Source organism: Rhincodon typus, chromosome 1, assembly GCF_021869965.1.
Source record: "Rhincodon typus isolate 14 chromosome 1, sRhiTyp1.1, whole genome shotgun sequence".
Lineage (NCBI taxonomy): Eukaryota > Metazoa > Chordata > Chondrichthyes > Orectolobiformes > Rhincodontidae > Rhincodon > Rhincodon typus.
In genome coordinates, this window is record NC_063332.1 from 128,043,993 (window position 1) to 128,068,043 (window position 24,051).

Genomic DNA, 24,051 nt, shown 5'->3' on the forward strand with positions numbered 1-24,051 from the left:
CTGGGGCATAATTGTCCTGGATAACTGCCAGAATATTGTCAAAGCCTTTGCAATGTATATTACTTTCAGCTGTTTCTTATTATCATACAGAGTGCATTGAACTAACTTGAAAACTGGCATCTGTGATGTTGAAGTCCACAGGAGAAGACAGATTTAGACAATCTACTTGGTACTTCTGGCTGAATTTTGATGAGAATGCTTCAGCCTTGTCTTCTACTCTGATGTGCTGGACTGTCCCATTATTAAAAATGGGGATATTTGTGGGTCCTTCTCATCTGGTGAGTTATTTAATTGTCCACCACCATTTGCAGCTGGATGTGGCATGACTGCAGAACTTAGACATGATCCATTGATTATGAGCTCATTTAGCATTGTCTATTGCATGCTATTTCTGTTTGTCATGCAAGTGGTTGTCGATTCACCAGGTTGACGCTTCATTTTTTAGGTGTGTTTAGTGCTGTTCCTGGCGCACCCTCCTGCATCCTTCATTGAACCAGGCTGATCATCAGCATTGATAGTAGGGTAGAGTAGGGGACATGCCAGACCATGAGGTTACAGATTGTGGTTGAATACAATTCTGCTGCTGATGGCCCACAATACCTCATGGCCAGTTTTGAATTTCTATATCTATTTGAAATCTATCTCACTTAATACTGTAGTAGTGTCACACACTTTGGAGGGTGACCTGAATGTGAAGACAGGTCTTCATTTCCTTTAGACTGGGCAGTGATCCAAACAATAATGTGTCTGCAAATGAGCAAATGTGTCTGCAGCAGGTCGATTGATGACAACAAGGTCAAGTAAGTTTTCCCCTCTTGTTGGTTCTCCTACTATCAGCCACAGACCAAAAATCTGTAGGGCTTAGCCAGCAGTGGTGCTACTCAGCCACTTTTGATAAATAAATTTCCCCACCAGATTATATTTGGTAACCTTGCCACCTTCAGTTCTTCCTTAGTGAGTTCAATATGTAAGAGTACTGAATCATTAGCCAAAAGATGGACAGTAGCTGGTAATCCTTGCCCATGTTTGACAGATGGTTCATGAAGCTTCATGCAGTCCAGAAAAAGTATTGTGGAGTCCCAACTGTACACCACTGTGCCCACCACCTCTGATGAGTCTGCCTTCCAGGTGGAAGAGGATATCACTAGGAATAGTGGTGTCTGCAACATTGTTTGTAAGTATGATTCCCTGAATACACTATTTCAGACCTGTCTAGTTTGTGAACAGTGGTCCAGAAGACAACAAGGAGGACTTTGCAGTCCTGAGTTTGCCATTGTCTGTTTCCTAGGTTGATTCTGGGTGGTCCATCCAGTGTCATTTCGTTTCCTAAACTTTGAAATAGTTTGATAGAACTGTGTGGTTTGTTCGAGAGCATATAAGAGTTTGCTTGTCTGCAATCACAAGTTAGGCCAGACCAAGTAAGAACAGCCAATTTCTTACCCAGTAGTTTAGTGAACCGGATGGATTTTTAGGACATTAGACCATTAACTAACTGAATTAAAGTTTCACCATCTGCAGTGGTGGGATTCAAACACACATCCCCAGGGCATCAGCCTGCGTCTCTGGGTTACTTCCCCAATGCCTCCCCTGTGGTTTCGATCTATCCCTCACCTTCTGACATCACTAGAACTTCTCTATTATTGAACTGCTGACCTCAACATTACGTTACAGACAGCTACTTCTTGGTATGCTCAGCATGCCACTGCCTTCATGTTAGGGAATAAAGAGATCCCTCTGATTCTCCAACTTGTCGTCCAATCAGTCTGCACTTTCTGGTCTGTCCTCTTTAGCGGGAGCCTGACGAATTGGAGAATCATTTAACATTTACTTCTCATGCCACAGATCTCTCCTAGTTTTCGCCAGCATTTTAAACATAAGCTCCTGGCTATGTCAAAACTAACAACCAATTTTTTTTCTAGTATCACTGGATGTATTATAGAAAGGCGACACAGGCAACACAGATTTGTTTAATGCAAATCATGTTTAAGTAGCTTGAATGAGTTTTTTGATGAGATAATATGATAAGATGGTAGCAGCATGAATACAAATTTGTGACAGAAAGCAGAGATTAGTGGAGAATGTTGTTTGTCAGACTAATAAATGGTAGTGGTGTTCCCAGGAACAATAACGACATAATCTTGCTGTACAAGGCTCAATCTCAAAATTTGCAAATGGCACAATACTTGGAAGTCTTGTGAATTGTGAGGAAACTAGTGATAGATGTCAAGACATAGACAGGCCGATTGAATGGGTGGACATGTGGCAGATGAAATTCAGTGTAGAAAAGTATGAAGTGATACATTTTGTTAAGAATGAGGTGAGACGATTATGAAATAAAGGTTATTGTTCTAAAGGGGATTTGAGTATTGAGGGTAGCTGGGATGCATATGCACAAATCATTGAAAGTGACAGGATAAATCCAATTTTTTTTGTAAATTGGAGCTTAGAAAACAAAAGTAAGGAAGGTTTATAGATAAAGAACCTTTATAAAACATTGGTTTGGTCTCACTTGGAAGACTGTGTTCAATTCTAGGCATCATGCATTGGAAAGGATATAAAACCTTTCGAAAGGACATAGAAAAGATATATGAGAATGGTTCCAATGATGAGGTACTTTAATTATGTGGAGATATTGGAGATTCTGGGGACTGTTCTACTATGAGAAGAGAATTTTCAGAGGAGATTTGATAGTCGTGTTCGAAATAATGAGGGATCTAGACAGAGTAGATTGAGACAAAGTTTGTGGCAGAAGTGTGGAGACCAGGGAACACTGATATAAATGGATGCGAGAAGAATTAATAGCAATATGAGGAAAATGTTTTTACACAGCAAGTTATTGAGATGAGAAATGTATTACTGGAGAGTTTGATAAAGACTGATAGGAGCATGGTTTTCAAAGGGGAATTGAATGAGCAATTGAGAAGAAAGATTTGCAGGGCAACTTTGCAGAGGAGAGTCATGGGGGTGAATTAGTTGATTTGCTCTTGCATAGAGCTAGCACAAACACAAGAAGCTGAATGGCCCTTTTTTGGAAATAGCTTGCCAAAACATAGGTTCTCTCAAGACCCAGGGATACGATGGCCACTTTATGCAGCTACATAACTTTAAAGTCTGCAGCAGAGCTTCAACTTCCTGTGTCTGCCTGACTACATCCAATAGCAGATCTCAGCAGCCACCCACATGTTGCCCACAGCATGAAAATTTAGCCTCAAAAAGAAATCACAGCATTGAGAAATGACATTAGATGTGGGTTCATTTCCTTGGGCCCAGAAAAATAGGCCTTATTTTGTCTGATTTCATGTCTTTTTAAGTAGCATAGCAAAGAACATTGTTTATTGAATGTAAGAAAATCAAATTTATATAATCAAATCGAGTATATGTATAGAAAGGGACTTTCAACAGAAAGAAAACTAAAATTGATAAAACTAATTGGGGTGCAGAGAACAAAAGCAAGTGACATATGATTAACCCTTAGAAAACACAGCTTTGGTCTCAACTGGAATATTGTGTCCAATTCTTAGGAAGGCAAATGGTATGTTGGCCTGCATTACAAGACAATTTGAGTTCAGAAGTAAGGATAGCTTACTGCAATTGTACATAACCTTGGTGAAACTGCACCTAGAGTATTAGAATAGAATAGCCTTTATTGTCACATATACTCAATGAGTACAGTGAAAAGTTTGTGTCGCCAATTACAGCGCCAACTTATATACAAAAGTACCTAGGCACAGCTTCTTTAGTTACAAGATCTTAGACAATACAGAAATAAAATGTCCAGCATTACAGAATAAAAGTTCAGTACAGAAGACAACGCTGGTACCTAGCTTCCAATCCGCACTGGGCCCTGGCTCCACACCGCACCAGCGACATGCTACACGATGCCAGGAGACCACTGCAGGAGGCTGGGAGGTCACCACGCCACGCCAGGAGGCTGCTGCACCAGGTTGGGAGGGTGCCATACCATCCCGGGACTCCCCTACGGGAGGAGGCCGCTGCAGCAGGCCAGGATCTCACCACACTACACTGGAGGCTGCTGCTCCAGGCTGGGAGTCGTCGCCATAGGCTGTGGATCGGTGCTTATTAGAGGCCAGGAATCGTGGCTGGGAGTCGAAGAGAGAAAAAAAGAAAAAGCAGAACAAGAAGTAAAAACATTAGGAGGAAGTAAAAGAGAAGAACAGGCAGAACAGACGAGCTCCGACTGGAGAGTCCAACTCCTGCAGCCATCTTGCAACAATGTCATTTCGTCTCCCAACTGAAGAAAGGATATACTTGCCATGGAGGAACCAAAGGTTTACTAGGCTGGGAAGGCTAGGACTGTTCTACACGGAGAGATTGGTTTCACATGAATTTAGAAGGATGTGAAGGGATCTAATTGAAATGTAAAACATTCTAACCAAGCTAGACAGACCAGATGCAGGGAGGATTTTTTTCCATAGCTGGGGAGTCTAGAACCAGGAGACATATACTCAGGATATGGGGTAGACCATTTACGACTGAGAGGAGGAAAGATTTATTTACTCAAAGGGAGGCAAACCCATGGAATTCTCTATCACATAAGTCTGTGGAAGTCAAATGACAGAATATATTCAAGAAAGAAGTAGATATATTTTTAGCTTTTAAATGCATCAAGGAGTATGGTGAGAAATTGAAATAGATGATCATATTGAATGGTGGAGCAAGCTCAAAGGGGCGAATGGTCTACTCCTGCTCTTAGTTTCTATGTTTAATTAGAATACCATCTGATAGAACTTGAATTGATGCTTGCAGCAAACAGGGACCTAGAACTTGAAGTTACCAAGAATGCAAAATATACCAAAATATATTCACTTAAGCCACATGTGAAGAAGACCTTGCTGAGATGTAGCAAGCTCTGCTTTAAAGTAACATAATAAAAATTCAATTATGAAGAAAAATCCAATCAAAACAGGTCACGTGCTCCATTTATGAAAGTATTAAATAAAAATTTATTGAATTAAGTATATAAATATAAATCTGTTGTTTATATCAATGGAAAAGAGTGTTTTTGTGTTGTTGCAATGTGAGAGCGAGATATGGATTGATTTAAAAATCTTAAGTACTATGTTTGGTAATGAATGATTCATTCCAAGGTTTATCAGCAGTAGCAATCTAAAAAACCATACAAATTCTTTCTAGGTGCTGGTTCCATCTCCAGTGCATGTCAGTTTGGGAATTTCTAGGAAAGTCCAGGGATATGTTATCTTCAAAACATACTATTATGATCAATTCTGGAACATTTTTGTACTTCACAGGTGATAGATTTCTTGGTGTGGAGGAGTAGAGCACTGTCTATTTATATAAAGCTGATCATTCCAACTTTTTACATCAGACATTCAGAGGGAAAATTTACTGCGTTAGTTCATCTCCTTCTAGTAGGCAAGCTTATTGTTTACTTAGCATTTCCTCACTTTTGTATTGCATACATTTTTACCATCATTTTCGTAAGCATTTCCAGCCAAATTTTATTGATAAGTCCTCTATGTCACTGTTCAACTTACACATTTGTGACCAATTACAGCCAAACATACACAGAAATTTGGAGTTACGGAGAGTTCGTCAGATCTGCAAAAGTGGGTGGTGGTGGTAGTAGTGTCCCATAGGGTTCAATTCTAGGGGCACTTCTGTTCACTGTGTATATCAGTGATTTGGATATAGGCCTCAGGAGACGTATCAAAATTTCCAAATGATACCAAAATGTGAGGTGTCGGTAATTTTTTAGAAGACCGAAAAAACTGCAAAGAGATATTGGTAGGATTATGACATGGGTTCAAAAATGGCATATGCAATTCAGTGTCAGTGTAAGTGAGGTTATCTATTCTGCTAAAAGAAAAAATTAGGAAAACATACAGATTGATGGATTTCTGCACCTAATTAAAAGAGCTAAAGAAGCTTAGAGGTAATGATAAGTCTTCATAAAACCCAATAAAATTCAAAGTATGATATATAATATTGGGCTCCTAGGAAGAATATTGAGGCTTTCCAAAGAGACACTGGCATACTGTTAATATCATAGAACTAATAATCTAAAACACTAGGCTAATGTTCTGGGCCATATGTTTGAAATCCACAATGACAGATGATGTTATTTGAATTAATTAAAAACTAGCCTAATGGTGACCCTGTAAACATCCATCTGCTTCACTAATGTCCTTCAACGAAGAAAATCTGCTGTCATTACCCAGTCTGGCCTACCTGTGACTCCAGACCACAACAATTTGGGTGATTCTTAATTGCCTTCTGGCCAGTTAGGAAAGAGCAATAAATTCCAATCTATTCAGCAACACCCACATCCTGCAGATTTGAGATGAAAAGCAATGCAAAGAAAGACTTGAAAGATTTGGGGATGTAGGGGAAGCTAAATTTAATATTACCAAATCAGGAATAGGCATTGCAAGGTGGGTTTAAAACATTATTTGTGATGCAGGTAACATTCTATCTATGGGCTGTTTGATTAGAGTTTAAATTAACTGTTTCCAGCCAGTACAAACTGTGCCACTGATTTGCTAAACACATCTGCAGGAGGACAACATTGTGAATGATTAGCACCACTTAAGGCTAGCCATGGTCTCTTAAAGGGGAAAAGTACTGTGGCTGTATCAAATACTGGTTATTGTGCAAGAAGTGATCTAATTTGGGAACCATTGAAAAATGACACAACATGACAGAGTGGACTAAGATTTTGACTACTGCACAGTATACCTTGGTATTAGATGCAGGAAGAATGTGAGATGTGCAGTATGCTGTGGTTGGTTCGCTCGCTGAGCTGGTTCGTTAGTTCGTAGACGTTTCATTACCCTGCTGGGTAGCAGTGCAGCCCCCGATGAAGCACTGTTGAGTTTTCCTGCCTGGTATTTAAACTCTGGGATCCGTTGGAATTGATTGTCTCATTTCTGGTTTTTCTCCACAGTGGTGTATATATAGGGTCTAATTCTCCGTGTTTATTGATGGCCTTCTTGGTGGAGAACCAACCCTCTAGAAATTCCCGTGCTTGTCTCTGTTTGGCCTGTCCTAGGATCCTGATGTTGTCCCAGTCAAACTGGTGGTTCTCCTCATCCGTGTGATTGGAGACGAGTGAGTACTAGTCATGTCTTTTCGTTGCTAGTTGTTGTTCATGTATTCTTGTGGCCAGTTTCCTTCCTGTCTGTCCAATGTAATGTTTGTCGCAGTCTTTGCATGGAATCTTGTATATCACATTAGTTCTGTCCATAGTGAGTAAGGGGCCTTTGGTTTGAATTAGCAGTTGATATAGGGTTGATGTAGATTTGATCATCAAACTACTGATGCCCAATGGTCGTAGGAGTCTTGTGGTCCGACACTGACCAGAAGGAATGAACTTAAACTCTTAACACATCAGAAAAGAAGGCCCTAGAAGGACTGAAAAAAGACAAAACATCATAATCCTACCAGCAGACAAAGGGCGCATGACAGTAGTGTTAAACAAACGGGACTACCTCACTAAAGCACAGACACTACTAGCAGACACGAATACATACCGGCAAGTGCAAATAGACCTGACACCACAACTGGGTAATAAAATAATCAACACATTAAAGACACTCAAACAGACCGGACAAGTTAACAAAGCCAACTACCTATAAATGAAACCTGAAGGGACAAAAAGCCTTTGATTCTACGGCCTCCCAAAATTACACAAACCGGAAGTACCCCTCAGACCCATAGTCTCCCACCAGGCAAACCAATACACAGGTTAGCCAAGGAGTTACAAAGAAGAATGAAGCACTTCATCAGCAAGTCACCCCACTCAATCCACTCAGCCCAGGACTTCCTCAATTCCCTCAATGACATAAGAATAGACTAGGACAAGACCATGGTGTCCTTTGACGTTACCACCCTATTCATATTGATTGGCATACCACTGGCGAGAGAAACACTAGCAACACTTCTAAAATAACGAGACCTGAGTGACACCATCTCCACAGACAACATGCTGAAGTTACTGGACCTATGCCTCACGAACCACTTTACCTTTAATGGCTAAATCTATGAACAAATCAATGGGACACCCATGGGGTCACTTATCTCCAGACTAATAGCAGAAGCAGTGATGCAGAGACTTGAAAGCATAGCCCTTCCACAGATCCAACCTAAACTATGGATCCGATACGTGGACGACACTTCCGTCATCATGAACCGACGAAACTAAGGAGACACACCAACTTATAAGCAACACTCTCACCGGCATCAAATTCACCAGGGAAGAAGAAAAGAATGAACAGCTCCCATTCCTGGACCTCATGGTAGAATGCAGGGCCAATGGGGAATTTCTGACAATGGTATACGGAAAGGCCATACACACGGAAGAAGTCCTGAATTTCAACAGCAACCACCCCAACACCCACAAACGGAGTTGCGTAAAAACACTATTTAAATGAGCAACAACACACTGCAGCAACCCAGAACTACGCCAAAACAAAGAAGAATACCTCTAACAAGCATTTAAGGACAAGGAATCCCAAACAGCTGGGTCCGACAATGCTTTTCACACAAACAACAATAGGAAGATACAGTACACCCTGACACACTCGTCATGTTACCATACATCAATAAATCGAACTGACCAAAGACTCCTATGACCATTGGGCATCAGAGTGGCACACAAACCTACATCAACCTTACACCAACTGCTAACTCAAACCAAAGACCCCTTACCCACTATGGACAGAACCAACGTGATATATAAGATTCCATGCAAAGACTGTGACAAACATTACATTGGACAGACAGGAAGGAAACTGGCCACAAGAATACATGAACAACAACTGTCCACAAAAAGACATGACCAGTACTCACTTGTCTCCATTCACACAGATAAGGAGAGCCACCAGTTCAATTGGGACAACATCAGGATCCTAGGACAGGCCAAACGGAGACAGGCACGGGAATTTCTAGAGGTTTGGTTCTCTACCAAGAAGGCCATCAATAAACACATATAATTAGATCCTAGATATACATCACTGCGAAGAAAAACCAGAAATGAGGTAACCAATTCCAACGGACCCCAGAGTTTAAATACCAGGCGGGAAAACACAACAGTGCTTCATCAGAGGCTATGAAATGTCTGCAAACTAACAAACCAGCTTGGCGAGTGAACCAACCACAGCATCCACAACCCGACCTACAAATCTACTCAAGAGCCTTCAATATGCAGTATCTTCAGGAGGCTAACAGGTTCTCTAGACAAAATCAAAAGGCAACTCTAGAAGATGACCCTGGCAGTCAATGTCAGGAATCAAGACTTCTACTTGACATTTATATGTTGTATCTAAACTTCATACACTTAGCACTTCCACAAGCCACAGATACAATTCCTAAAAAAAACTCCATGACAGCTATATCACCTAAACAGATTGTGAATCTTCAATGACTTGCTTCCTGCTCTTTTGCAGCACTTGATTGCATATAATTAGAGGAAGAGCTAACTGGAGATGCATGTCCTAACCTCTTTGGAAGAGGCAGTTCTGGCCACTATTGGAATGCTCCATTGTTAACTGCATGAGCAACGGCAGCAGTAAAACTTTGAAGATAATGGTATCCTCATAACTAATTCTGAAATCTAGCTTCCACTGCATCTCATAATCTCACAAATTGTAAGCTGCAAGTGGGATAAGACAAATATCTTATTATCCACATACTCTTCCCCAACTTCACAGCTGAATGTTACCCTTGTGCTGCTTGTTATATAATTGTATGAGTCTGAGAGGGTAAATGATGAGGAGTGCATTCAGCTTGCCCCAGTGTGATGACATCACATGGACTCGGGCAGAGGAGAATAGCTCTCAAAGAAGTAAGACCTAACAATAAGATCTTGCCCATAATCTCTGTAACAATATTGAACTTACTAATATAACTTATACATAGTTGCTAATATATAATAAACTACATTTTGTTTAAGGTAAGAGTGTCTTCTTGTTAGACTACCAGTTATTTTTCTACTATTGCACTAGACCAAGTAGGCCCTGTAGATGGAAAAGCTCAGCAGGTCTGGTAGCATCTGTGAAGAGTTCTGAGGAAGGGTCACCAGACCCGAAACGTTAACTTTGATTTCTCTTCACAGATGCTGCCAGACCTGCTGAACTTTTCCAGCAACCTCTGTTTTCGTTTCTGATTTGCAGCATCCGCAGTTCTTTCAGTTTTTATTTAGGCCCTGTAGATCCCTACCAGAAAAAAACAGATCTCACACTGTGATGAGCTGTGGTAAAGTGCCATCTTACACATTTTTTCATTCAAATACTCAAGAATGTTGCACTGTTAATCCAGAGACCCAGATAACGTTCTGGGGACCCGGGTTCGAATACCACCATGGCAGATGGTGGAATTTGAATTCAATAAAAAAAATCTGGAATTAAGAATCTAATCATGACCATGAATCCATTGTCGATCGTGTCCTTTAAGGGAAAGAAACTGTCATCCTTACCTGGTCTTGCCTACATGTGACTGCAGACGCACAGCAATGTGTTGACTCTGAACTGTCCTCTGGGCAATTAGGGATGGGCAATAAATGCTGCCTAGCCAGTGATGCACTCATCCCGTTAATGAATAAACAAAAAGTACATCCTGGCCAGGCAATGGAGGAACAGCAAGTAGACAGTGATGACTAGGACATATCTTCACTTGATTTTACACTCATAACCATCAGATCAGATGCTGACACTGCAGATAGTTTGGGGATAGTGTAATGGCATACAGGGAGACACAGTGGTCAAGAATATCCCGAAGCCAAGGCAAGGAACAAGGATAGCACATGTGTCAGCTCATCAGATGGTGAGATTGCACTCAAGACCCTCTGCAATCACTGGAACAGCACTCAAACATTCTCTGCTATTGAACAGGTGTTCAGTTGCGTAAGGCTAAGAGAGAAGTTTAGCTGGATGCTGCATAGGTATCAAGTCACAGTGTGGCATTACTCCAAAATTGTGAGGTGGTGTTGCAGATGCCATTTTGGAGCGATAGGCCACTCAGAATGTCTAAAATGCTGGCACAGATGATCCCAAATCTTGCCCTTGGTTGGTTCAATGCAGATTACGAGGCAGTGTTTACCATTATGAAATTAAGGGACATAATAGATAAAATACTGCTGTTTCCAGTATTAATTAAACATAAGAGATTTAGAACATGGAAAACAATTTTTGAAAGTGTTCTGAGACTGTGAAATTCACTTGTTAGGTTAGTAGTTGAGTAGTTTGGGGTGGCACGGTGGCTCAGTGGTTAGCACTGCTGCCTCAGGTGACTGTCTATGTGGAGTTTGCACTTTCTCCCCGTGTCTGTGAGGGTTTCCTCTGGGTACTTTGGTTTCTTCCCACAGTCCAAAGATGTGCAGATTAGGTGGATTGGCCATGCTAAATTGCCAATAGTGCCCAGGGATGTTTAGTTTAGTTGGGTTAGACATGGGAAATCAGGGGTAGCGGAATGGGTCTGGGTGGGATGCTCTTCAGAGGGGCAGCGTGGACTTCTTGGGCTGAATGGCCTGTTTCCACACTGTAGGAATTCTATGATTTACATAAACTATGCTAACATTCAAAATTAGATTGGTTAGGTAAAATGAATGGGATGGTGGAAGTAAGGACAGGGTAAGTAAGTGTGATTGTGTATTTTCTCTTCTAGGGGGGTAAATATGAACATTAAGTCATAAGAATTAGGAGTAGGATTTTACCCTTCAGACCTCTTCTGCCATTCAATAAGATCATGGCTGATCTGATTACTCCACATTCCCACCTATCCCTGATAATCTTTCACTTTCTTGCCTAACATGAAAAACTTACCCACTGGCTTGAAAATGTTCAAAATATCTTCTTTTTGAGGAAGAGTGTTCCAAAAACTTACCACTCACTGTGGGAAAAACAAATTCACCTCCTCTCTATCTTGTGTTACTGATGCCCAATTTTTAAATAGTGACTCCTTGCTCTAGATTCTGCACACCAACCACACCCAACCTCGTAAGAGGGAACATCTTTTGCACCTCTACCTGTTAAGACCACCCTGGATCTTACATGTTTCAATCAAGCTATCTTTTATCCTTCTAAACCGAAGTGATACAAGCCTAGCCTTTCAAACTTTTCATCACAGGACAGCCCACCCATTCCAGGAATTCATCTTGTAAACCTTCTCTCAATTGCTTTACACCCTTCCTTAAATAAAGAATCAGGACCATATGCAGTACACCAGATGTGATCTACATTATGCCTTCACAACTGAAGCATCACATCACTATTTTTGTATTCAACTCCCTTCACATAAAATAAGAACATTATTTAGTTTTCCAAATTATTTGCCATAATTGCAAATTAACCTCTTGTGATTCATGCACCAGGTCACCTAGATCCCTCTGCATCCCTGAGTTTTACAATTTCTCACCATTTGACAATATGTTTCTTTTATATTCTGCCTTCCAAAATGGACAATTTCATATTTTCCCATAAAGTACCCCATGTACCATATCTTTGCCCATCACTTAACCTATCTGTATACTTTTGTATCTCCCTTATGTCCTCTTCAAATACCTACTTCCCTGAATATCTCTGTATCATCAGCAAATTTAGCATCCATACTTTAGGTCCCTTTCTCCATATAATTTATATAAATTCTAAAATGTTTGAGGTCCCAGCACTGATCCCTATGCATACCATTCATTACATCTAACCAACCAGAAAATGACCTGTTTATCTCTACTCTCTACTTTCAGTTAGCCAACCAATCTTCCATCTGTACCAAAGTGTTACCCCATACACTGTGAGCTTTTAATTTTCATAATAACTTTTGCTTTGGCACCTCATCAAATGTCTTCTGGAAACCCACATACGCATATCCACCAATGTTCCTTTATCAACAGTATATTTACTTTCTCCAAATAAAAACAATAAATTCACTAAACATGATATCTATTCCACATAGTCATGTTGACTCTGCTTGACAGGACTTTTCTCAGTGCTTTTATAATGTCTTCAACAATAGCTTCTCACATCTTCCCTAGAACAAGTGTCAAACTGACTGTCCTGTAGTTTCTTGCTTTTTCTCCCTTTTTGAACAGAGGAGTTACATTCGCTGTTTTCTAATCCAGTGGAGCCTGACCTGAATCTAGGAAGTTTTGCAAAATTAAAACCAATGTATCAACTATCTCAGTAGCCACCCTGTGGTGAAGTTCCTCTCTGCCTTCCATTTCCTGATTTGCAACTATTTTTGGTAAGTCCTTATTTCCTCTACAGTGAAGACCTATGCAATATATTTGTGTAATTAACTTGCTGTCTCCTTCTTTTCCATTATTAACTCCCCATAAACACTTACTATAAGACCAATATTTCCTTTATTAACATTTTCTCATTTTATATATTTATAGAAACTCTTACTACTTGCTCTTATGGGGTGAATTTTCCCAAAAAGTAGCTAACTCTGAGAGTTTCATGGAGAGTTTCTCTCTATGAGTTGTAGCAAGTTATCTCACACAATTCTCCACTCCTCTCCTCTCTACGTATGAACCATATATCTATATTGCCGCTGCTGGTGCCAACTTTTGCTGTAGAGATGAGGAAGTACTTATTACCACTGGGACGTACTGGCATTTCCACCACCCAGCGCCATATTTAAAGACCAGCTGTGCACCATCGCTGCCAGCCATGGATAGCCCTTCACAGTGTACATAGTTGGAGGGAAATGAAAAATGAAAGCTGAGGTCACATTGATGGCCCAGTTAATACTTTATTACAAATAGAGATTCACATTTGTAAACATATTTCTATTTTTACATCGTCATCTGTCTTACAGACTGATGTTGTAACTGTACCTACAAGAACCAAGTTACACAGGCCATCTGTCCTTAGCACCCTGTTGCAGAGATTGCTACTCTTTCCCTAATGTTCAGAGTAGGATAACTTCTTGTCATTGTTCGGGATGACTATGGCCCACCTGACTGACTGACTTGGTAGTTAGAACCGACTGATGAGCGGACAGACACCTGATTCATCTCTTTACAGTTGGACTGTAACATCCCTTATAAATGCTACTGCGAGCTAGATGAGTGAGCTCTCTTGCAGTTACAGAACTGGATTAGACCAGTTACTTAACTAGTTAATGTTGTCTGTTCACCAGCACAGAGCTTGTATAGCCCTGCCTAAGCCTGGAAGGAAGTTCAAACTTAATGCAGCAAATTTTAGTTACATGCTAATTGCAAGTCAATAATACTAACTTTTATAAAAGAAATTTACCTTTAAGATTCACTCTGTTACATAGCATACTCTCAGGTTTGCACTCTGTTTCAGCTGCATTCCAAATGCTGACATTGACTTGTTGGGACAATTTGATTGCTCCCATATTGAAACTTCTAACATCTGTGTGGGAAAGTACTGTGAAAACAATGGGCTGAATCTTTTCATAATTTGCAGAAGTGTAAATTTTGTTGAGTTTAATGGCATAGCTTTTGCTCCACAAGGCCTAGCAAGATCTTTTGTCATCTGTCCCAAATTTGCCTCATTAACTACCTTGCCTGCTTCTATGGATCTCTTCATGGCCAATGCTAGCCTGATTCTACCAGGTGGCAAAGCCAGAACGACTTGCCACTGTTGGGATATCCCAGAATGGACCAGCATCCATGGCACCAGCTCCATCTATAAAAAGCCATTCTGCACCTGTACAAACACTTTCATTTCGGAGCTGTTATGCATGGTTCCTATTACTTGGCCAGTCATGGCAGAGATCTTGCTTTGTGGACATGGGTAGTGCAAAGGAGGGATGTCCTGTTCCCCCAGGACTGACAGTGGAGGCCATGATACCAGAACCTTCCAGCCTGGAGTTTGATTACCACCTTGGTCAGTGCCAACCAAGCCATCTGGAGGAATGCCCAATAATGCAGGAAGGTGAATAAACTTGTCTGCTCCACCAGCATAAGCACCACCACCTTTTCTCTGAGACCTCATACTCACTCTGTCTCTGCTACTACACCCACCTCCGATCAAGGTTCATGCTTCTTTATCCATAGAATACCTACAGTGCGGAAACAGGCCATTTGGCTCAACAAATCAATAACAGCTCTCCAAAGACCATCCCATCCAGACACCCAAACCGCACCCTGCCTCCACCCGATTCCTGTGACACTGCATTTCCCATGGCTAATCCACCTAAGCTACACATCCCTGCACTCTGTGGACAATTTAGCATGGTCAATCCACCTAACCTGCACATCTTTGGACTGTGTGAGGAAACTGGAGTACACCCATGCAGACATAGGAAGAATGTACAAACTGCACACAGACAGTCACCCAAGGCTGGAATTGAACTGGTGCCGTGAGGCAGCAGTGCTAACCACTGAGCCACTGTGCCACCCAAGAATTATAGAATCCCTACAATGCAGAAAGAGGGTATTTGGCTCATTGAGTCCACACTGACACTCCAAAGAGCCCAGACCCCCACCCTATCCCTATAATCTTGCATTTTACTATGAGCTAGCCTACATAGCTTACACATCCCTGGACACCATGGGTAATTTAGCATGGCCAATCCACCTAACCTGCACATCTATGGACTGTGGGAGGAAACCCACGTAGACACAGTCGCCCAAGGGTGGAATCAAACCTGGGTCCCTTGCACTGTGAGGCAGCAGTGCTAACCACTAAGCCACCATGCCATCAAAGCAACAGCTTCCAATGGCCGGGAATCAAAACCAGGTCAACTGCTGGGAAGGCAGCTATGCTCATACCACTCTCACTAGGGCATACAACATCTTCCTTTTCTCATCTTTGCCCATCTCAATCCCTGATACCACTAACACTGAATGGCTTCTGTACTGCCCACTCACTCACTCAGGACACCATTTACACCAACACCCATTTTTATTTCACTTGTTCTCTCTCTTTCTCTCATTCCAGAAGAAAACAGCCCACAATAGGCATAAAGAGTTAAGACCACTGGTGGGCTGTTTGACATTCTGCTCCTCACCCCTTGCAAGGATAGAAGCCTGACCCTGACCATGCCACATGACTTATTAACTGTGTCCAAGACCCTGAACTGGTCTCGGAGGGTGCCTTTGACTTATTCTGCAGGGACCCCATGTCTGAAAGCTGCTTCCCTTAACTTTACTGAGGACTGCTGTAAATCATGACAAGCTTCCTGAATGTGTTAGCGTTAAACAGCAAGGCTAGGCAGAAGTACTGCGAGACTGGTAAGACAACAGAAGGCAGGAATGCTGAGCATCCAGGTGAGCTCAAGGTGAATGATTACAAAGAGAACTAGTGAAGATCTCTGAAATGTAGCCAGGTTTAATCCTTGAACTGGGTTCCCATCCCTGTGTGCAATGTGCCCTTGCAGCAGCATTGCAATGATGGTTGCTGATGCGCTCTGAGGTGCAGCTTTAAAGTGTAGAAACATAATATAAGTGGATCAGAGATGGAACATGATGATGCAGAGAAGCCAGCAAGAGTCTGATGCCAAAGGTTCACGGATGTTGGATGCATTCAGTCACTGTCCATGAAGCATGTCCTGAGATGTTTGTGCTGGATGTCCAAGATAGAGATCCGGAGGATCAAGTGGCGAACTGGAGTCTTCAAGCCTCTGCTCTACTTTCATGTTGGGAATTTCTTGCAGCAAGCTATAGGATAGGAAGTTACATATTAATGAGATGAGATGTACAGTTGCATCAAGTAATGATCCCTTTTAATAGGTATCTCATAGCTGTCTCGTGATAAACTCACCTTGACACACAGAACTTTGTTGGAAAATACAGTGAGTTGCTCTCAACGTTGAGAAAGGCCTCATTGGATGTATCACATGATTCTCCCAGATTTCCCACCAAAGTGAACGTTGTTCTATAACTTTCCATCCGATGTATTCTACATGCGGAACTTTGCAAATAATCATCTACCAATGATCATCATCACCCTGAAAGAGATTTTTCCCTTGGAATCCATGCCTGAATGGAAACTTGTATTGTTACAAACACCTGTCTGGCTGAATTGTACCAGTTGAATGAATATGCACTTTGGGAAACCTACTAAAATGGCAGGGTAAGGCTTTAGGACATGTGACAATTAGGCCATCTGCTGCCCTGGATGGCATTTTACCAACATTGGTAGAGGCAGCCACTGCATGGGAAAACTGCCAGGTAAATCCTAGCTGCCTATCATTGGGTTCTTAAGGGATGAAAAAGGGCCCGATTTATGTCTGTCCAGCTGCTAATAGCACTGTTACATGAATGTGTTTTTCACAAAACAATTCCCCCACAATATCTACAATCATTGGGTCATAGCTGCCTGGCCCTGACACAGTAAGCAAACAACTTAAAAAAAACAGAAAGAACTGTGAAAGAAAGAACTGACCTCACAGATGCTGCCAGACTTGCTGTTTTTGAAGCAAACAACTTACTTAGTCTTTGGAGCTACCTTCCTTTTCTTCATACAAAAGCCTCAGCAATGTGTACCTTTAACAGTGGCACTGCTGAGCTGCCAGTCCTCTAATGGGACTAGAACACCTTGGAAGCAGGCCATGCTCCTCAATTATATGAATGCTGTTGCCACGTTCTTTTAGTTGGTTACTGTCACAAAATGTTATACCAGGGTTCAGATGCAAGCCTGAAGGAAAGGAAGGTAGCATGAGATCAGGTCCTGCTTTCAATCCTGGGGATGGGACAACTATCCCTTTGAAAAAATTGAGCCCTATTTTCCAACAATACATTTACGTTAATCCTAAATCATGGTTCTACATCTGTAAAAGTTAATTTTCCCAATAATGTAACTAAAGGAAATTGACCCATTTCAACAAGAATTTTGCACTTGCAATTTTAGATAAAACTGTGAATAACAATATCCCTCTGCGTAATATCTTCTGAGTCCAATTCTTATTTAGAGAGATCATGACACTTGCTCATTCTGCATACATACATTCCTCAGTTTCAGTAGTGCCAATCATTTCAGCTCTCTCTTCAAAAATGTGTGTGTATTGTGTATATATTTGTATTTGTATGCATATGTATTTGTGTATGTCTGCCTACACCCACTGTTGAATCAGTTTATATATGTTTGTACTATTAATGGTGAAATGGACCACAAGCCATTAATTGGTTCCTTTGGGAAAATGTGATTGATTGTCTCTTAAAGTTATAGGAAAACAATTGGATTACAAAAGAATGGCCTACGGTTGTTATAAATAAATGGAGAACACATGTACAGTGCTGAGCTTGAATAAGGTCTGCAGAAGGACCTAGACAACAGTTCAAGTTGCCAAAATTACGTTAGAAGAAATTCATTGAAGATAGGATCAAGGGTTAATAAATCAGAGGGAAATGAGAAACATACTCAATGACAGTATCTAACTGGCCTGGGGAATGCTTACAGAGATCTTTGAGTGGTAGTAAATTCAAGATTTATAACATGCAGGCAATACATAGCAAGTTCACCATATTTCCATCAATCAAACCTAAACAATCAAACTACTCTACATCAGCAGGCCACAGCTTGATAGTTTTTCAAGTTACCACAGAGGTACATTTTTCCATATAAAAAATCTGACATTGCAGCTTATGCGAGTTTGCAAGTCAGTGAGCAAGTCAGGTCTCAGGAATGCTGTCTAATCCCGAGTCACAAAGTCATAGAGTTATACAGCATGAAAACAGACTCTTTGGTTCAACTCGTCCCTTTCAACCAAATATCCTAAACTGATCTAGTCCCATTTGCCAGCATTTGGCCCATATCATAAATAACAATCATAGAAGTATGTTTAACCAAATGACATGCTTTCAAAATATTTCATAGGTTTTTACCTTGAACAACCATGCAAATGCAGACTGGATGATATATACACATTAATCCTTTAATCTAATCTTGCTTCTATTATGTTCAGAGTTTGAAAGTATGGTTGTGGGAAATTTCAAAACTGTCTTTGTGGGGATTTTATATAATGTGCCCCCATTACACTCCAATATTTATTTCTTGTTGCCTTTCTAGCTTCTCTGCAAGCAACAGGGCGGGCACAACTGCTTCAGGATCACTGCCAGTTCTTTCAGCAGGTGGCCATCAGGAGATAGCAGGAATTGTTATGTTGTGATCCACCCATGCAATTTTCCCTCCCTCCACTCTGTCAGATAACACAGACTCTCTATAACCTCACTTCACAAGATATGGTTTGGGTCAGAAGCACTACATCAAAATAATATATTGCAATGCTCTTTACCCTCCTCTTGAAAGTATGTCGAGACTCAGTTGGCTGGATGGTTGGTTTGCAAGAGATAATAGGAACTGCCGATGCTGGAGAATCTGAGATAACAAGGTGTAGAGCTGGACGAACACAGCAGGCCAAGCAGCATCAGAGGAGCAGGAAAGCTGACGTTTCGGGCCTAGACCTTTCTTCAGAAATGGGGGAGGGGAAGGGGGTTCTGAAATAAATAGGGAGATAGGGAGAGAGGGGGAGGCAGATAGAAAATGGATAAGGGAGAAGATAGGTGGGGAGGAGACAGACAGGTCAAAGAGGCGGGGATGGAGCCAGTAAAGGTGAATGTAGGTGGGGAGTTAGGGAGGGGATAGGTCAGTCCAGGGAGGACGGACAGGTCAAGGGGGCGGGATGAGGTTAGTAGGTAGGAGATGGGGGTGGGGCTTGAGGTGGGAGGAGAGGATAAGTGGGAGGAAGGACATGTCATGTCTTAAATAAATGGTTTCTTTTTACTGATACATATTTTTCATTGGCATATTCACTTCTACATACTTTGAAGTCAAAGTCAAGTCACCATAGTCTTACCAGACCATAGGGATGCTCTCCCATTAGAGAGAAAAGACTGGCAGTGAATTAACTTGAGGGCCACCATACCTCAGGTGAGGGGAGGTAGGTTGAGAAGGAGAGTCCATCATGGTAACCTCAGCTGATGTGGGGATTGAACCCATGCTGTTGGCATCAAACAGGACTGGTTAGGGAGGCGGGGACAAGCTGGGCTGGTTTTGGGATGTAGTTGGGGAAGGGGAGATTTTGAAGCTTGTGAAGTCAACATTGATACCATTGGGCTGCAGGGTTCCCAAGCGAAATATGAGGTGCTGTTCCTGCAACCTTTGGGTGGCATCGTTGTGGCTCTACAGGAGGCCCAGGATGGACATGTTGTCTAAGGAATGGGAGGGGGAGTTGAAATGGTTCGCGACTGGGAGGTGCAGTTGGTTTGCAAAGCAGTTTGATGCCAATACCATGGGTTCAATCCCAACATCAGCTGAGGTTACCATGAAGGACTCTCCTTCTCAACCTATCTCCCCTCACCTGAGGTATGGTGGCCCTCAATTTAATTCACTGCCAGTCTTTTCTCTCTAATGGGAGAGCATCCCTATGGTCTGGTAAGACTATGGTGACTTGACTTTGATTTCAAAGTATGTAGAAGTGAATATGCCAATGAAAAATCCGTATCAGTAAAAAGAAACCATTTATTTAAGACATGACGATTCAAGAAAGGAATAGAAATAAAATTTAAGAATTAGTCATTGTGACAAAGCAAACCTCAGTCTCTACTATGATATGCATCCAATGAGGCTTGTTGAATTTTCACTATCATCTAACAACAGTGAATCATTTTTTACTACCATGTTTATACAGATTAGTGTATTAACATGAAATCCCTTTATGCAGAAAGCTTACAGCAGTCAGGAAAGCTACAGTGAAGCTCTGTTTTGTAGGAGAATATTTAATGGATGAAATTCCTGTCTTTGTTAATTTAGTAAATCATCAAATCAGGGATCAGTTTGGATATTACTGGATATTTCACTAGGTCATTGCAAATGATTTGTTTATTATTCTGTTGCTGTTTCAAGCCATAAATAATATTTTTGAGTATGTCATAATGGGATATTCCAGCAATATGGAAAATTACACAGCTATGTCCTGTCCATAAAAATGGACAAGTCCAACCCAGCCAATTATTACCCTAACAGTCATCAACAAAATGATGCAAGGTGTCATCAACAGTGTTAACAACAGGCACTTGCTAAACAACAACCTGTTCGTGAATAATGGGTTCGGATTTTTCCAGATATATTCATCTCCTGATCTCATTACAGCCTTGGTTCAAACATGGACAAAGGAGATGAGATGAGATCTATTGTCCATCACATCAGGACAATATTTGATTGAGTGTGCCAATAAGAAGGCCTAATAAGATCAGAGTCATTGGGAATCAGAGGGCAAACTGTCCCATGGTTGGAGTCATACCTTGCACAAATAAGGATGGTTGTGGTTATAGGAAATCAACCATATCAATCCTGGGGCACTGTAAAAACTCACCATGGCCTGTTCGACTGGTCTTCCCAAACCCATGACTTTTATCATTTGCCAAGTGCAACATGTGTTAGACCATCACCAACTGCAAGTTCCCCTCCAATCCATTCACCATCCTGATATAGAACTATATTGCCATTCTTTCATTCCATCTGGGTCTTGAACTCCTCACTGCCTCTGGGTCTTGAACTCCTCTATTAACAGTGCTATGAGTAAACTTAACCTGTAGGGTCTGTAGTGGTTCAAGAAGGCAACTCACCACTTTCTCAAAGGCATTTAGGGATGGGCAATAAACCAACAATGCCATCAATGCACATAAGATGAATAAGAAAAGTAATAGCAAATTGTCTAACCTGAGTCAAAGGGAGATACGGGAATTTTCATCATCACACACTTCAGGCAAGCATTCGTGACTTTATTAAATATTTTACCACACACCAATTCCTTGTGGGTTTCTTCACTAGCTTCCTGCCAGACACTGGCATGTGTGTGTATAAATGATTCACAGGTAACTCGGCGGCTAGAAATCAACTAATTTTCATGGGAAATCTTGAAAAACATCTTTGACTTATAATGTTGTACTGATCAGCCATAAAAGCAATGCCCACCTTTGTTGCTGCACTGCCATTAGAGACAGTATCTCTGTCTTTGAACAAAAAAAGGGCTTGGTAGTCAGTTAATAAAGTGTATTTCTTACCCTAAGGTATTTGCATAACTTAGTAACAGTATATATGATGGCTAATGCCACTCTCTCAACTTGTGAATGATTTTGTTTTGACTTCATTGATATACAAGAAGCATATCCTATAGCCCTCCTCACAACATCTTCCATTATATGAGATAACACCACTATTAACCCCTGTGAAGAGGTATTACATGCTAAAACCAATTGTTTCTCTGGATTATAGTTGGTCAAAGCAGCATCAATTAGGCAGCATGAGTGAAAGCAAAGTACTGCAGATGCTTGAAATCTGGCCAAATCCCAAGGAACATAACTGTTAGACTAGGACTGCAGGAGGTCATGAGGGAACAAACAAAAAGAGAAACCTCATTTGACCTTGTCCTCACCAATATGTCTATTACAGATACATGACAGTTTTGTTTTGAGTTAACAAGTGCATTAGCTAAACTAGGGGTGTGCTTATAATGCCACTAAACAATCCCTATGGCCATTCTAAGATCTTGTTTGTGCTCTGGACTCTTTGCTTTCAAAATGCCCTTACTCTTCTCCTATGTTGGGTAGATACTTCCATCATCTATTTTGTAACCTGAATATGTTGAGCTTGACACCATAAGGCAATACTTAAGCTTTCTGAAGATTTCTGAAGAAGGGTCCCAACCCACAATGTCAACTTTCCTGCTCCTCTGATGCTGCCTGGCTGCTGTGTTCCTTTAGCTCCACAGTTATGACCGTTCACAGTTAAGACTCCAGCATCTGCAGTTCTTGCTATCTACTTGAGCTTTCTTGCTTTGATTCCATACTCTTGAAATCAATCTAGGAGTCAACACCCCAAATGGTAACGTTTTGTACTGGTGCAATCTTTTGTGTGTGAATATAGCAGCTCTTGCCCTTGTCCATTTATTGTCATTACAATTAAGTATTTGACAGATCTATCTTACTGAATACCTTTCCATTGGCTAAATTAGAAATAAATCTTCACTGATAGGCAGTGGGTAAATATCATTCTTGATCACCACAATTAATGTTTAGTTATCATTTTCACAAACGCAAATTGACCCACCTCCTTTTTGAAGTATCACAATGGGTGCAGCCTATTCACTAGTTCTCACCTTCTTAATTGCTCTTGTTCTTTCCAAACTAGTCAACACCTCACTTCTGTTCTAACTGGGCATATGGCATTGGTCCAGCTTTGTGAAGTAATCACCATATATTCTCTTTTATCTTGATTTCAACCTTGCGATGCCTAATTCTATCATTTGGCCCTCCTTGCCTGCAGAAAACTTTATGCTTGCTTATAATTCAATAACAAATGTACTTTTACTGATCCCAATAGAGACATTAGTATCTGGAGCTAATCTCTTCCCTCCTATTACTATCAATGATAAGTATTATCATATTCCACACTAACACTAATTTTACATATCATTGGAGTGCTGTTTTTGGAGTAACTAGACAGTTTTACGCAGGTTTTGCAGAAAGGAGTGTGACTTAGGGACATATTGTACTATCCTTCTGAGACAACACACAATGCTGTGGCTGTATATATGGGACAGTACATTGTGAATTTGCTACTTTTATGTCTAGTGGAGGGAGCTGGAGTTATATCTTTAATTCTACTACTGTCACCTTTCATGTGCTGTTTTACACGTTCTTTGGTTGAGTACAACCTTTGATATTCCTGCTTAACAACATCTATTTCTGTTTCCAAGTCTATTATATGCTCATTTAAGGACATCTAGACTCATGAACTAGCTGCAGATGTACCCTAACCTTGACCCAGTGCTTGACTGTGATCTGGGGCAGTATTTTTCCTTCTGCTCCTGCATGCTATCTGAATATGACTAATTTCCTCACAGACAATAACACTTGGACTGGAAATGGGATGGTAAAATCTGTTAAAGGAGGAATAGGACAATGAAGATGCAGAGACAGTATCACTTGGTCATACACTTGCAAGCAATAACTCAGACACTGACCTGCATGCATTTTAGAAGCAGGTGATAATAAAGGAGAGATCTGGATTTAGTGAGACACCAACTATAAGTGTGTAGGGGCCGGTGGCATAGAAAATAGCATAGAAGAGATCTTGCCAGATTATGCTTACACACAAT

The 24,051-nt window shown here is 41.1% G+C and overlaps 1 protein-coding gene and 2 long non-coding RNA genes across 3 annotated transcripts in view; 1 reads left to right on the forward strand and 2 right to left on the reverse strand.

The window, feature by feature from the left end:
- tmem131l (transmembrane 131 like) overlaps positions 1 to 24,051 on the reverse strand; it is a 316,682-nt gene that overhangs the window by 215,861 nt on the left and 76,770 nt on the right. The window lies entirely within an intron of this gene.
- Positions 24 to 21,960, forward strand: LOC125484169. The gene is made up of 3 exons (XR_007263008.1): positions 24 to 278; positions 1,034 to 1,174; positions 18,960 to 21,960. It is a non-coding gene; the product is annotated as an uncharacterized LOC125484169 (long non-coding RNA).
- LOC125484170 lies at positions 13,709 to 17,474 on the reverse strand. The gene is made up of 3 exons (XR_007263009.1): positions 17,337 to 17,474; positions 16,713 to 16,899; positions 13,709 to 16,609 (listed from the first exon to the last, which is right to left on the reverse strand). It is a non-coding gene; the product is annotated as an uncharacterized LOC125484170 (long non-coding RNA).